Below are 13,583 nucleotides of genomic sequence, written 5' to 3' on the forward strand. Positions count from 1 at the left end.
AGAAAACCAATAAAACTAAAAGCTATTTTTAAAAAAATCAATAAAATTTATAAACTAGCTAGGTTAGCCAAGAAAAAAAGGAAAGAATACATACATATATTACCAAAAGGAGTAATTTTAATGATTCTGTGGCATTAAAAAATGATAGATTATTTTAAAAACTCTATGCCCACAAATTTGATGACTAAGATAAAATAAAACAATTGTTTTGTAAGTCTAAATACTCACTTGAGTAAAAATAGGTAAGATGAATAGCCATAAACCTAACAAAGTAGTTAATAATTGAGTTAATTTAAAACCTTTGAGAGAAAGACAGAGAGAGAGAGGGAGGGAGGAAAGGAAGGAAGGAAGGAAGGAAGGAAGGAAGGAAGGAAGGAAGGAAAGATGGAAGGAAGGAAGGTAGGAAGGAAGGAAAAGAGAGAAGCACTAGGTTCAGAGAAATTCAACCAAATATTTAACGGGAAAATAATACTAATTTTCCACAATCTCTTCCCCCAAAAAGCTATGGAATACTTCTTGACCATTTCATCAGCTTAGCATTGCTCTATTACCAAAAGCAGATAAAGAGCTTACAAAGAAAGAAAACTATAGATTAGTATCCTTCAGGAACATAAAAGCAAAATCCTTAAGAAAGTATTATCAATTTAATCCAGCAATAAGTAAAAGGGATAATAAATCCTGACCAATGGGGTCATTGCAGGAATCGAAACTTGACCCAATTATTTGCACATTAGTCAATATAATTTATTATATTAACACTGTAATAAGAAAAAAACATAGTTATATAAATAGATGCATAAAAGTAGTCAATAAAATTAAACATCCATTTGTTTAAAGAAAAAAGTAAAAAAAAAATATAGGAATTGAGAGGGGAGTTTCCTTAGCCTAATAAAGCACAAATACGAAAAACCTACAGTAATGTGATGCTTATTAGTGAGAGACTTAACACATTTTTCTGTAAGATCAAGCACAAAGCAAGGATGCCTGATCTTACCACTCATATTCAACATTATATTGATTGTTCTAGCTAATACAATAAGAAAAAACAAAAATAAAAGATACACAGATTATAAAGAAATAAAACTGGTATCTTTGTATACAGATGATTGTCTTTGTAGAGAATCTCAAGCAATCTAAAATAATCCTGAACTAAGAGTAAAAATTTATTCCAGATTGCAGGATACCTGACGAGTATACAAAAGACAATACTTTTCTATACATTTTAACTCAGAAATTAAAATAAGCAATACCATTTACTATAGCACCTCCTCTTCTCCTCCCCCTCCAAAATACTTTTTTCTGACAAAATAATTCACAGGCAGAAAACTATGAGGCTGTGTAATGAAAATATCAAAGATCTAAATAAATATAAGGTATTTTATGTCCATGGATCAGAAGAATCAAAATTGTTTTGATGCCAGTTCTTTCGAGCTTGATCTATATGTCCAACATAATCTCAATAAAAATTCCATCTAGCCATCCTATGCATATTAATGAATTGAGTCAATAATTCATATAGAAAAGGGTAGATCCTAAAAAATACTGAACAGGAAGAATAAATACAGTCTGAGAAGTCACACTATCCAATTTCAAGTCTTTATGAAAAACTACAGCTATCAAGAACATGTGGCGTTGGTCAGAGAGTAGACACATAAATCAGTAGTACTGAATAGAAAGCCCAGAAATAGACCCCCACTTCCAGTGGAAGTGTAAACTGGTGCAGTGTTACTATGGAGGTGGATTCTATCTATTATATTGGACATATACATGCCCTGTATACTCTTGAGTATCTACTCAACAGAACTTTCAGTTATGATCACCAAAATATATGAACATGTATATAATAGCCAAAAATGGAAATAACTCAAATCCCCAGCAATTAGATGGATAAATTGTGATAGATTCATAATGGAGTACCATAGTACCATATTCAACAATGAAAATGAGCCAACTACAATTATATGTAATGACCTGAGTGAACCTCACAAATACTGTTGAGTGAAGGAAAACAGATTAACACATAATATACAATTCCATTTGTATAAGGTTAAATATATATATATATATATATATATATATATATATATATATATAACTAATTTAAACTGTTAGAAGTCAGAATAGTGGTTATCCCATGAGGGTAAGTAATAATTAGAAGGGTCACCAGATGACATTTTCCTAAGGGAACAATCTCCATTTTCCTAATGTTATAATTCTTTATCTGAGTTTTGGTTAAATGGTCGGGCTTACTTTGTAAAAATTCTTAAAAGTGTGTTTTGGTTTTTTTTTTTTTTTTTTTTTTTGACTTGTATTGCCCATATGCTATACTTTAATAAAAACAAATTACAAAAAGTTCCACTGATTTTATACATACCAGTGTCATTTGGTAAATGCAAAAATTATTTCCCCTATGTATTTTCTTCATTTGGAGACTGGGACTTCTTTGCTCAAAAAATAAATTGGTTTATTTTTCAAACTTAGTAAAAATGAATGAATCCATTAAATTTGAGCATTACAGTTATCAAAAAGAGAAATAGAGAATTATTGTGCTAGTATCTATATAAAATGTGGTTTCAAATAAAACTATTTCAAAATTCATTAAAATTAGAGTAATGTACCAAAGTAACACCTTCTAGTATCATGTTATAAATATCAAAGTAACACCTTCTAGTATCGTATTATAATAATTTTAGAATCTTTGGTGTTAAGAATCCTGTTTATCTTCAAAATGGATGTTTTTGCAATTTGGCCAGTTCTCTCATCCATTGCCACCACTGTAGTCCAAGATTCCATCAACTTTTACCTGGAATTTTACAATGCCTCCTCCTCCCAGTCTTCTTTGTTTCTATCTTTAGCCTCCTGGCAGTCTATTTTCAACAAAGAGGCCAGAATTATTTGTAAAGACAGATAAATGATGCCATTGCCCAGCTCAAAAATATCCTTGGCATTCCATCTTTCCCAGATTAAAAAATCAAGGGACTTATTAAAATCCACAAGATCTCATGGTTCTTTCCACACTAGTCACACTGGTTTCCTTCTTTCTCTAACTTGTGGTGCATATTCTTGTCTCCAGGACTTTGCACTTGTTGACCCTGCTTGGAATACTTTCCTCACACTATTTGCATGCTCCCTCATTTTTCCTTGTTTAAAATTTCTTTTTTTTTTTTTTTTAAATTTTTATTTATTTATGATAGTCACACAGAGAGAGGAGAGAGGCTGAGACACAGGCAGAGGGAGAAGCAGGCTCCATGCACCCGGAGCCCGACGTGGGATTCGATCCTGGATCTCCAGGATCGCGCCCTGGGCCAAAGGCAGGCGCCAAACCGCTGCGCCACCCAGGGATCCCTTGTTTAAAATTTCTAATGAGGCTTTCCTTTATCTTGCCATCTGAAATCTCGCAGATATATCCGATTTCACAACCCCTTTTCCAGATTTAATTTTCCTTTGTAGCGCTTTCATTATTTAACACACAGGCCTACCCTGGAGCTATTGCAGATTCAGTTTCAGACTGCTGCAATAAAGCAAATGTCACAATAAAGAGAATCAAATTAATTTTTTGGTTTGCCAGTGCATTTACAGCTATGTTGATACTACCTATTAAGTGTACAATAGTATTATGTCTAAAAAACAATGTACATACCTTAATTTTAAAATGCTTTATTATTAAAAAATGCTTTAACTATCATCTGAGCTTTTGGTGGGTTCTAATCTTTTTAGCTGATGGAGGGTTTGCCTTGATATTGAGGGCTGCTGACTGGTCAGGGTGGTGGCTGCTGAAGGCTGGAGTGGCTGTGGTAACTTCTTAATTAAGAAAACAATGAAGTTTGCTGCACTTATTGACTTTTATTCCCTCAAATGATTTCTCTGTAGCATACAATGCTGTTTGATAACATTTTACTCATAGTAGAACTTTTTCCAAAATTGGAGTCAATTCTCTCAAACCCTGCCACTGCTTTATCAACTAAGTTTATATAATATTCCAAATCCTTTATTGTCATGTCAGCAACTTTCACAGCATTTTCACCAGGAGAAGATTTCATCTAATGAACCTATATTTTTGGTTCATCCATAAGAAGCAACCCCTCAGCCATTAAAGCTTTATTCTAAGGTTGCAGCAATTCAAGTGTAGTAATAATGAAAAAGAAATTTTGTAAGAATTACCAAAATGTGATAGAGACAAAGTGAGCAAATATTGGGGAAAAAATGGTGGTGGTAGACTTGCTTGATGAACGGTTGCCACAAACCTTCAATTCGCAAACAATGCAGTATCTGTGGACTGTAATAAAGTGCGGTGAGTGAAACGAGGCAGGCCTTTAATACATATTTATTTTGTTGTTTTTTAGTCTCCTGTCCTAGGAAGGAAAATCCAGATATGAAGGTACTTCTGTCTGTTTTTTTGTTTTGTTTTGTTTTGCTACTACATCACCAGTGCCTAAATGTTAGCTCTTAGTAGATACTGAATGAAATTTAGAGAACATTTGAAAGAATATGTTGAAGTATTTTGTTAAATATAGACACTGTTGGCTATTTTTATCTCTTGAAAAATTACACCCAGAAATTCCAACTTCTCAATGTAGGAAAAAAATAAAAACACTTCAAGAAATTCTAGAACTGGGCTGTAAAGATAGGCCACTAAAAATTAAGGTTATAGCCTTGTGGTTTCCATGTATAAGGGACTTGGAATAGGACTTCATCCTAACAGACATGTTAAAAGATGAAAACTCAACAACTCTTCTTAGATTCATTGGAGAACTAAGATCACACAGCCAACTGCTGCTCTCAAAATTAGAGAGGGAGACAGGGAGATACAAAGAATCACAATTTACTGGAGCAGAAACCAATGTAGTACCAGCAAAGGAAAATCTAAACTGCAATAAATGAACTGCTAGAGGCTCGGTGTGGGGAATTCTGAGTCAAAAACTTCAAGGGCAATCAGTCAAAAAACTCACACTTGTAATCTTTAGCTCCAATAGCTTTACCAGATTCTCACAGTGAATATTGGAGAAAAATCCACTCATGCTTCTGGCAGGGAGAGAGAGAAAGGAATAATGCTAAAATATACAACAGCTTTCTGTTCTTCTTAATAAGGTCTGCTCCTAAGAGAAACTGTTTTACCAGAGCCTAATCTTTTGGGATTTTATCAGAGCCTAACTGCCCCTTGACCTGGGGGGAAGAGCAATGTGTTAGCTTTGGAATCCATTTGGATCTTGTAATCCTTTCAGGACAATGGCAGAAGTTAAAGTGGAGAGAAAAAAATCCTAAATTAATTGCAAAATCGGGGTGTATAGCAACAAACAATAAGGAAGTGTAGAGAATCAAATAGCTAAAATGTCAAATGCTTCAAAAGTTCCTGAGTTTTTATGCAAGGATGGAGAGTTCGTGATCTTTAAGCAGTGGCTGCAAAATAAAGAGAAAATGAACTTCACCTGCTGACCTTAAAGTGTGGAAAGCTCTGAGACTCAATTTCAGTCAGGCAAAGAGAAGTAAATATGTTGTGAACTTGAGAATAAGGGGGAGTTCCTTTATCATGTGTACAGGGTTCATAAAAGAATAGGGCAGAGACTGAAGAAGAACCATTAGAGGCGATGCAAAGACACATATAATGTTCATAGATGACCATGGGCACAGATGGGAAAATGAGGAAAGGATACAGAAATAAGAAGTGCAGACAGGAAAACTGCATCAAGATTTTAGAAGAAACAGTTTCAGTGATTCCCTGGTGGGAGTATCAGTCGCAAGGTCTCTAAAGGTCTTGGGGGAGACAAACACTTTTTTAAAAGCCTCTTTATACCTATGGTAGATCTTGTGAGAAATAAACGTGTCAGGTTGAGGGTTTGGGATAGCTTGCCTTTCTTTCTTTCTTTCTTTCTTTCTTTCTTTCTTTCTTTCTTTCTTTCTTTCTTTCTTTCTTTCTTTCTTCCTTCCTTCCTTCCTTCCTTCCTTCCTTTTTGATAAAAAGAAACAGACTTTACTGACTTCCAGGCTGAGTTCTAGCAGCTATATTGTGACTTTGAGGGAAAGAACTTGGCATCATTCACTGAACTGCTGACCTAATCTCAACATCCACATATCTTAACCATGTGATAATCATATAAGAAACTGTTTTTCTTCTATTTAAGTGATTATAGGTCAGTTTTCTGTTATTTGCAACCTGAGGCAATTCTATCTGATATAACTTCCATGCTCTTCTCAGGGAGAATTAATCTTTCCCCTTTGTACTTTTTCATTGCTTATAATTTCTTTTCCACCCATATTGTTATTTATCTTCCACCCGTATTGTTTTTTATCTTCCTCTCACATAGATTGGACATTCTTTGAAGGAAAAATGCTCTTATGTTTATATTTGTGTTCTAAGTTCTTCTCACAATATCTGGTACATGATAAAAAGTTAAATAGCAGATAAATGAGGAGTCTAGTGGAAACCTATAATTTTATACTCCCAAGAATCACTTCTGGGAATTCTCTTTGCTCTCATACATACATGGCCACTATGAAAGTCATTCTGCTAAATTTAAGGTAAAAAAAATCTTGAACCCATGTCATAAAAGACCAATTCAGAGATAGGACTCTCCATATTACTGCGTCTATTGCACTCTTTTTCTGGGCATTTGGAATACAGAACTGATAATCATGGAAGCAGCATCATACTATTGATAATACCTCAATGGTACAGATAATGATTTTTTTTTCCACTAAGGACCAGAATCTACTCTAATTACCATGTTCCCTAATGTTTACTTGATCAATTTCTCACTGGATTCAGAAAGATACTGATGAATTTCTTTATTAGTAATTACTTTAAATGTAAGTGATTAAGTTTACCTATCAAAACATAAAAATTTACTGAATGAATTTTTTTTTTTAAGATTCAACTATGTCTCTCTATAAGAGACTCACTTTAGATCCAAAGATACAAATAGCACAAATAGGTTGAAAATTAAATAATGGTTGTCAGTTTGGATCCCATAACAAATTACCATTGACTGGGTAGTTTAAACAACAGTTATTTCTTACAGTTCTGGAACCTGAAATTTTCAAGACCAAGGTGTTGGCAAATTTGGTGTCTAGTGAGGTCCTACTTCCTGGTTTTCACATGGATACAAATGGATATATATATATATATATATATATATATATATGGCAGATAGAGAAAGGAAGAGAGATGGCAGAGAGAAAGGAAGAAAGCTCTTGTGTCTCTTCTTATAAAAGCACTAACATCATTCATTAGGGCCTCACCCTTATTGTCATCACACTGAGGGTTGAAATTTCAACATATGAATTTTGCATCAGGCACAAAGAGTCCCAAAAAAGTGTCTAAAAGATAGTACATCCAAATAATAAACAAAAGAGAGCTTAAATGTCTACACTATTAACAGACAGAGTAGACAACAAGCCAAAAATTGCTGTAAGAGATAACGGAAGACATTATATATTAATAAAAGGATCAATTCATCAAGAATATATAATTATAAGCATACAAACCAAACAGTAGAGCATCAAAAATATGACACAAATATTAACATAATTGAAAAAGGAAATATACAGTCCTGCAATAATAGTTAGGAGACTTTAATAACCCATTTTCAATAATAGATAGTGCAGGGCAGCTCAGATGGCTCAGTGGTTTAGCACCGCCTTCTGCCCAAGGCCTGATCCTGGAGTCCTGGGTCAAGTCCCATGTTGGGCTCCCTACATGGAGCCTGCTTCTCCCTCTGCCTGTGTCTCTGCCTCTCTTTCTCTATGTCTCTCATGAATAAATAAATAAAATCATTAAAAAAAATGGATAGAGTATCTAGACAAAAAGCCACAGGAAGGAGAGGCTTTGACCAATAATATAAACTGACTAGGGCTGAAAGACAAAAAGCATTCTTACCCAACAATGCCCAGTACATACTCTTCTCAAGGGCACGTGAAGCATTCTTCAGGATAAACATTTGTTTTTAGGCCACAAAACAAATCTCAATAAATTTTAGAAGATTGATAGCATATAAAGCATCTTCTTGGAACACAATGGGATGAAGCTAGAAATAATAACAGAAGGAAAACTGGAAAATTTACAAATATGTGGAAATCAAACAACACAATCTTTAAAAAAAAAGATTTGTTTATTTATTTGAAAGAGTGAGAGTGGGTGGGAGGGGGTGGAGGGAGAATCTCAAACAGACCCTCCTCTAAGCACAGAGTCTGACACAGGGCTTGATCTCAGAATAAAATCAGGTCATGAGATCATGACCTGACCCAAAATCATGAGTTGTACACTTAACCTACTTAGCCACCCAGGTGCCCCTACACAAAATATTCTTAACAAGCAATTAGGTCAAAGGGAAAATCATGGTGAAGTAAAATACTTATAGACACATGAAACAAAACAGAACATTCCAATATTTGTGGGATATAGTGAAAACAATGCTCTGAGGGAAATTCATAACAGTAAACAGTATACTTTATAAAGGAAGAACACCAATCGATAACATAAATAACTTAAATAATTAGAAAAAAAAGTAAACTAAACCAAAGCTAGCAGAAGAAGGAAATAATAAAGACTAGAATATAGATAATAGAGAATAGAAAAACAGTAGAAAGAATCAGTGGAACCAAAAGTTGGTTCTTTGGAAAGATCAACAAAATATACAGAATTTGACTAGAGTGGTAGGGGAAAAAGGATGCAAATAACTAAAACCAGAAAGGCAGAAATGTTAGTACTGGTCTTATAGAAATAAAAAGGCTTATAATACTATAAGAAAATTTGTGCCAACAAATTAAACAATTGGGCAACCCCGGTGGTGCAGCGCTTTAGCGCAGCCTTCAGCCCAGGGTGTGATTCTGGAGTCCCGGGATCGAGTCCCACGTCGGTCTCCCTGCATGGAGCCTGCTTCTCCCTCTGCCTGTGTCTCTGCCTCTCTCTCTCTCTCTCTCTCTCTGAATAAATAAATATATGCATATATATATATATATCAAATTAAACAACCTAGATTATAGAAATAGATACAGAAATTACCTTAAACAACAAATAGAAATTGATTGACTCTTAGAAATACACAAATTACTTAAATAACAAATAGAAAATCTGAACAGACCCATAAAAAGGAAAAAGATTGAATCAATAATGAAAGCATTCGAGGAAGAAGTCAATGATCTGATGGTTTTGATGGTGAAACCATCAAACATTTGAAGAAGACATAGTATTTTTTCTCTATTCAAAAAATTAGATGGAAGCACTTTATAACTTATTCTACAAGGCAAATATTATCCTGTCACCAAAGCCAAAAACACCATAAGAAAAGAAAACTACAAAGCAAAATTCCTTATGAATATAGATGCCAAATCCTCAACAAAATGCTGGCAAACCTAATTCTAAAGGTTTATGTCATCCTATTAAAAGGTTTATACTCAAGAAAATCAATGTAATAAACCATATTAATAGATCAAAATTAAAAAATCACATGATCATCCCAACTGACAGTGGAAGCACTCACAAAATCCATAGTTTTATTATAAAAACAATCAGAAAACTGAAAATAGAGGGTAATTTCTTCAATGTGATTAAGGGCATTTATATAACAACATACTCAATGTTGAAAGACTGAAAACTTTCTCCCTAACATCAGGAACAAGACAATGATGTCTGCTTTCATTGGTGCTGTACATTTTGCCAGAAGTTACAGCCAGAGTAACTAGGCAATACAAAATTACATAAAGAAAAATAAAAAAAAAATTGTAAAGTCCAAGATCAGCGCTCAAAAATCAGTTGTGATTCTATATACCAGCTATGAACAATCCAAAAAGGAAATTAAGAAATAAGTTCCATTTATGATGACATCCAAAAGAGTAAAATGCCTAGAAATAATTTAAAAGATGATGATAGAGTTGAAAACTACAAAATATTGCATTTTTCAATATTATATTTTTCTGAAAAAGATTAAAGAAAATGTACATAAATATAAAGATATACTGTGTCCATGTACATAAATATAAAGATATACTGTGTCCATTGTCATCAACATTTTTAAGATAGTAATGTTTTCCAAAGTGATCTACAGATATAGTTCAATCCCTATCAATAGCAATGTTCTCTTTGCCAAAATGGAAAGGTTGAGCATCTGATTCATAGGGATTTGCAAGGGGCCCTAAAGAGCTAAAACAATATTGCAAAAGTAAAGTTGGAAGGGCAACTTTATAAGTTGGAAAGACTTATACTATTAAACTCAAGACTAACTACAAAGCTACAGTAAACAACATGCTGTAATACTGGCAAAAGCACAGATATATTGACTAGTGGAATAAGACTGATATCCAGAAATAAACTTATATATCTATTGCAAATTGATTTTGATAAAGATACCAAGACTCTTCATGGGAAAATAATAGTCTCTTCTGCTATGGAATAATAGTCTCTTCAACACATGGTGATGAAACAATTGGATAACCACATACAGAAAATAAAGTTGGAATCCTACCCCATATCATATATAAACATTAAATCAAAATAGATTGACTAATTATAAGTGCTAAAATGACAAATCTCTTAGATTAAAAAATAAGTGTGAAGATAAATCTTTATAATTTTACCAATGGATTTTAATTTTTTAAAAATTTTTAAAAAGATTTTATTTATTTATTGAGAGACACAGAGAGAGAGAGGCAGAGACACTGGCAGAGGGAGAAGCAGGCTCCATGCAGGGAGCCTGACATGAGACTTGAACCCGGGTCTCCAGGATCAGGCCCTGGGCTGAAGATGGAGCTAAACCACTGAGCCACCCAGGCCGCCCACCAATGGATTTTTAGATATGACACCAAAATCCACTAACAACAAAAGTAAAAATAGATAAATTAAACTTCATGAGAACAAAAACCACTGTGCCTCAGAAGACACATAAAGTGAAAAGATAATGTACAAAATAAAATATCTGCAAATCATATATCTGAGAAGTGTCTCTATAGAATATATAAGGAACTCTGATACCTCAATGACAAAGACAGATAAACCATTTAAAAATTGGTAAATGATATAAGTAAACATTCCTTCTAAGAGTATTTCCAGATTGCCAACAGGTACATGAAAAATGCTTACCATCATCAGTCATTAAGGAAATGTAAATCAAAACTGTAATGAGATATCACTTCATAACTACTAGAATGGATATGATAATAAAAAATGAAGACAAGTGTTGGTGATAGGTGGAGTAAATGGAACCAACCCTCATACTTTGCTGGTAGAAATGTCAGCATTTTAGCTACTATGGAAAGAAGGTTTTGTAGTTCTCAGAAAGTAAAACACAGAATTCCCACATACCCCACAATTTTATACCTAAATATATACCCGAAAGAATTGAAACAGGTACTACAACAAATAGATATACATACAACTTCGTAGCAATACAATATATATAATATATACAATATATATATATATTATATATATATTGTATATATATACAATAGCCAAAAGGTGGAAATAACCCAAATGTCTATCAACATATGAATGGATAACCAATTGTGATGTATACGTAAAATAGGATATTATTTGGCCATAAAAATTAATGAAATACTGATAAAAACTGCAATGTGGGTGGACCTTAAAATATTATGATAAGTGAAAAAAACTAGACGTACAAGATCTTGTATGTTTTATTTATATTCACTGAACTGTTCAGTTTAAAATGGTTAATTCTGTGTTATAGAAGTTTTGTTTCTCATGAATAAAATAAATAAATCTTTTAAAAAAAACAATTTCATACCATTTGATAAATTTTTTCCCCTTTCTTCTTGCTTGTAGTAAGATGGCTCAAATTATACTAGCAAAACTATATGTCTCAAAAACTAAGATCTATTTACTTAACAGAAAGTACTTTAAAAGAAACAGAAAATAGTGCCAAAAATTTATAGAAAAAGAAATTCGAACAAATTGCACAGCACCAGAGGATTTCTGTTAAGAGGAAGTACAGATGTTTCTAACATTTCTCAAGTTATGATTATGATTAAATCTGCCTCAATAATAAAACCGAAACGACCATTTTTATGTGTGTGGTCAGTAAAAGAAAGATGTACTGGAGATGATTTAAAAGTATCTTTAATAAAAATGTTTCTTGGAAAAACAGTGTAAGTATAACCATTTAAGTGTGCCTGCTTTGAAAACAATAAAGAAAAGATAATTTTGAAGTTCTGTTCAGTAATATCGCTATATGAAATATTCATTTTCAAAATTATTCATAGATAAACCTCTGCAGTAAAGGAGTTGTAGCTGAAAAGGTGCAAAGATGTCATCAGTGTAGATAATTTCAATCAAAAAAAAAAAAAAGACTTGAAATACAGCCAACTATAAAATATACCATCTATTTCCCTCTTTTGTTTGCAATGTATGCAAAGCAAATATTTTGATTCATCTAAACATGGAAGGGTAAGAAAACAATAGCTCACCCATTTTTATATAAAAGGTTTTATTATAACACATACAAAAATATAGTTGATTTATTATAATATTTCATATGTGATTGGGAGTGTTCATAAAAATATCTGGTGGAAAAGTATTTAAAAGAATTGTGAGTACAAATAAATTACATATTTTTTTTCTGTTATCTCCCCTAAAATTTAGATTTACCAAACTTCTTTTTGGAAGATTTTATTTATTTATTTGAGAGTGAGAACACCCAAGTCAGGGAGAGGGGCTGAGGGAGAAGCTGACTCCCAACTGTGCAGGGAGCCAGCCACTGCCACCACCATGGGGCCAGATCGTAGGACTCTGAGATCATGACCTGAGCCAAAGCAGAGGCTTAACCAATTGAGCTACCCAGACACCTTTACATTTACTAAACTTTTAAAGATTATAAAATGGATGTCAATAATGCCCAGCCTAATAATCTTTTTTTTCTTTTGCACACTTCACTTCAAGGTAAAGATGACATTTTAATAATGACTAAAAAAAAAGGTAATAGCTTTTAAAAAATATTTTATTTATTTATTCATGAGAGACACAGAGAGAGGCAGAGACATAGGCAGAAGGAGAAACAGGCTCCCTGTAAGGAGGCTGATGCGGGACTTGATCCTAGGACCCCAGGTTCATGCCCTGAGCAGAGGAGATGCTCAACCACTGACCCACCCAGGTGCCCTGGCAATAGCTTTTGAATGGAAAATTATACTATGGAGAAACTTTTTGAAAACATATGTATGGAAATACTTCTGTCATGCAATCAGTGCCAAAGCCCACCTGTGTTACCTACAAAGCTTTCATACCTGCATTCATCAAAAATGGAAATATGTATTTTTAACTATCTAAACCTTTCAAAATAAAGATTTTCAGTGAATTTGAAGTCATCTCTAAAAAACATTTAGACACATAACACTTTTTGAAATTTGCAAGAACATTGCTGAGTTCAAGAAAAACATTCACCTAAGTCATGGGTAGAGTGGAAGAGTAAATATCATTAATACTTAGAGTAGACTCTTTCCACTTACAGCAATTAAAATAAAGTATCAAGATAAATTAAACCTAGAACCATATATTTTATATTTTATACAGCAACTTGTAAAGTCAACATTTTTAAAAATAATGAATTCATTTCTATTATATGTCTCTCACTGACAAT

General features: G+C 33.2%; 1 long non-coding RNA gene across 1 annotated transcript in view; it reads left to right on the top strand.

Moving 5' to 3' along the window:
- The window catches only part of LOC102152700, a 49,772-nt gene that overhangs the window by 11,895 nt on the left and 24,294 nt on the right, over positions 1 to 13,583 (top strand). The window contains exon 3 of the long non-coding RNA XR_005361135.1: positions 4,344 to 4,378. This is a non-coding gene — a long non-coding RNA (uncharacterized LOC102152700). The remainder of the gene's footprint in view (positions 1 to 4,343; positions 4,379 to 13,583) is intronic.

This window comes from Canis lupus, chromosome 6 (genome assembly GCF_011100685.1).
Source record: "Canis lupus familiaris isolate Mischka breed German Shepherd chromosome 6, alternate assembly UU_Cfam_GSD_1.0, whole genome shotgun sequence".
NCBI classification, from domain to species: domain Eukaryota; kingdom Metazoa; phylum Chordata; class Mammalia; order Carnivora; family Canidae; genus Canis; species Canis lupus.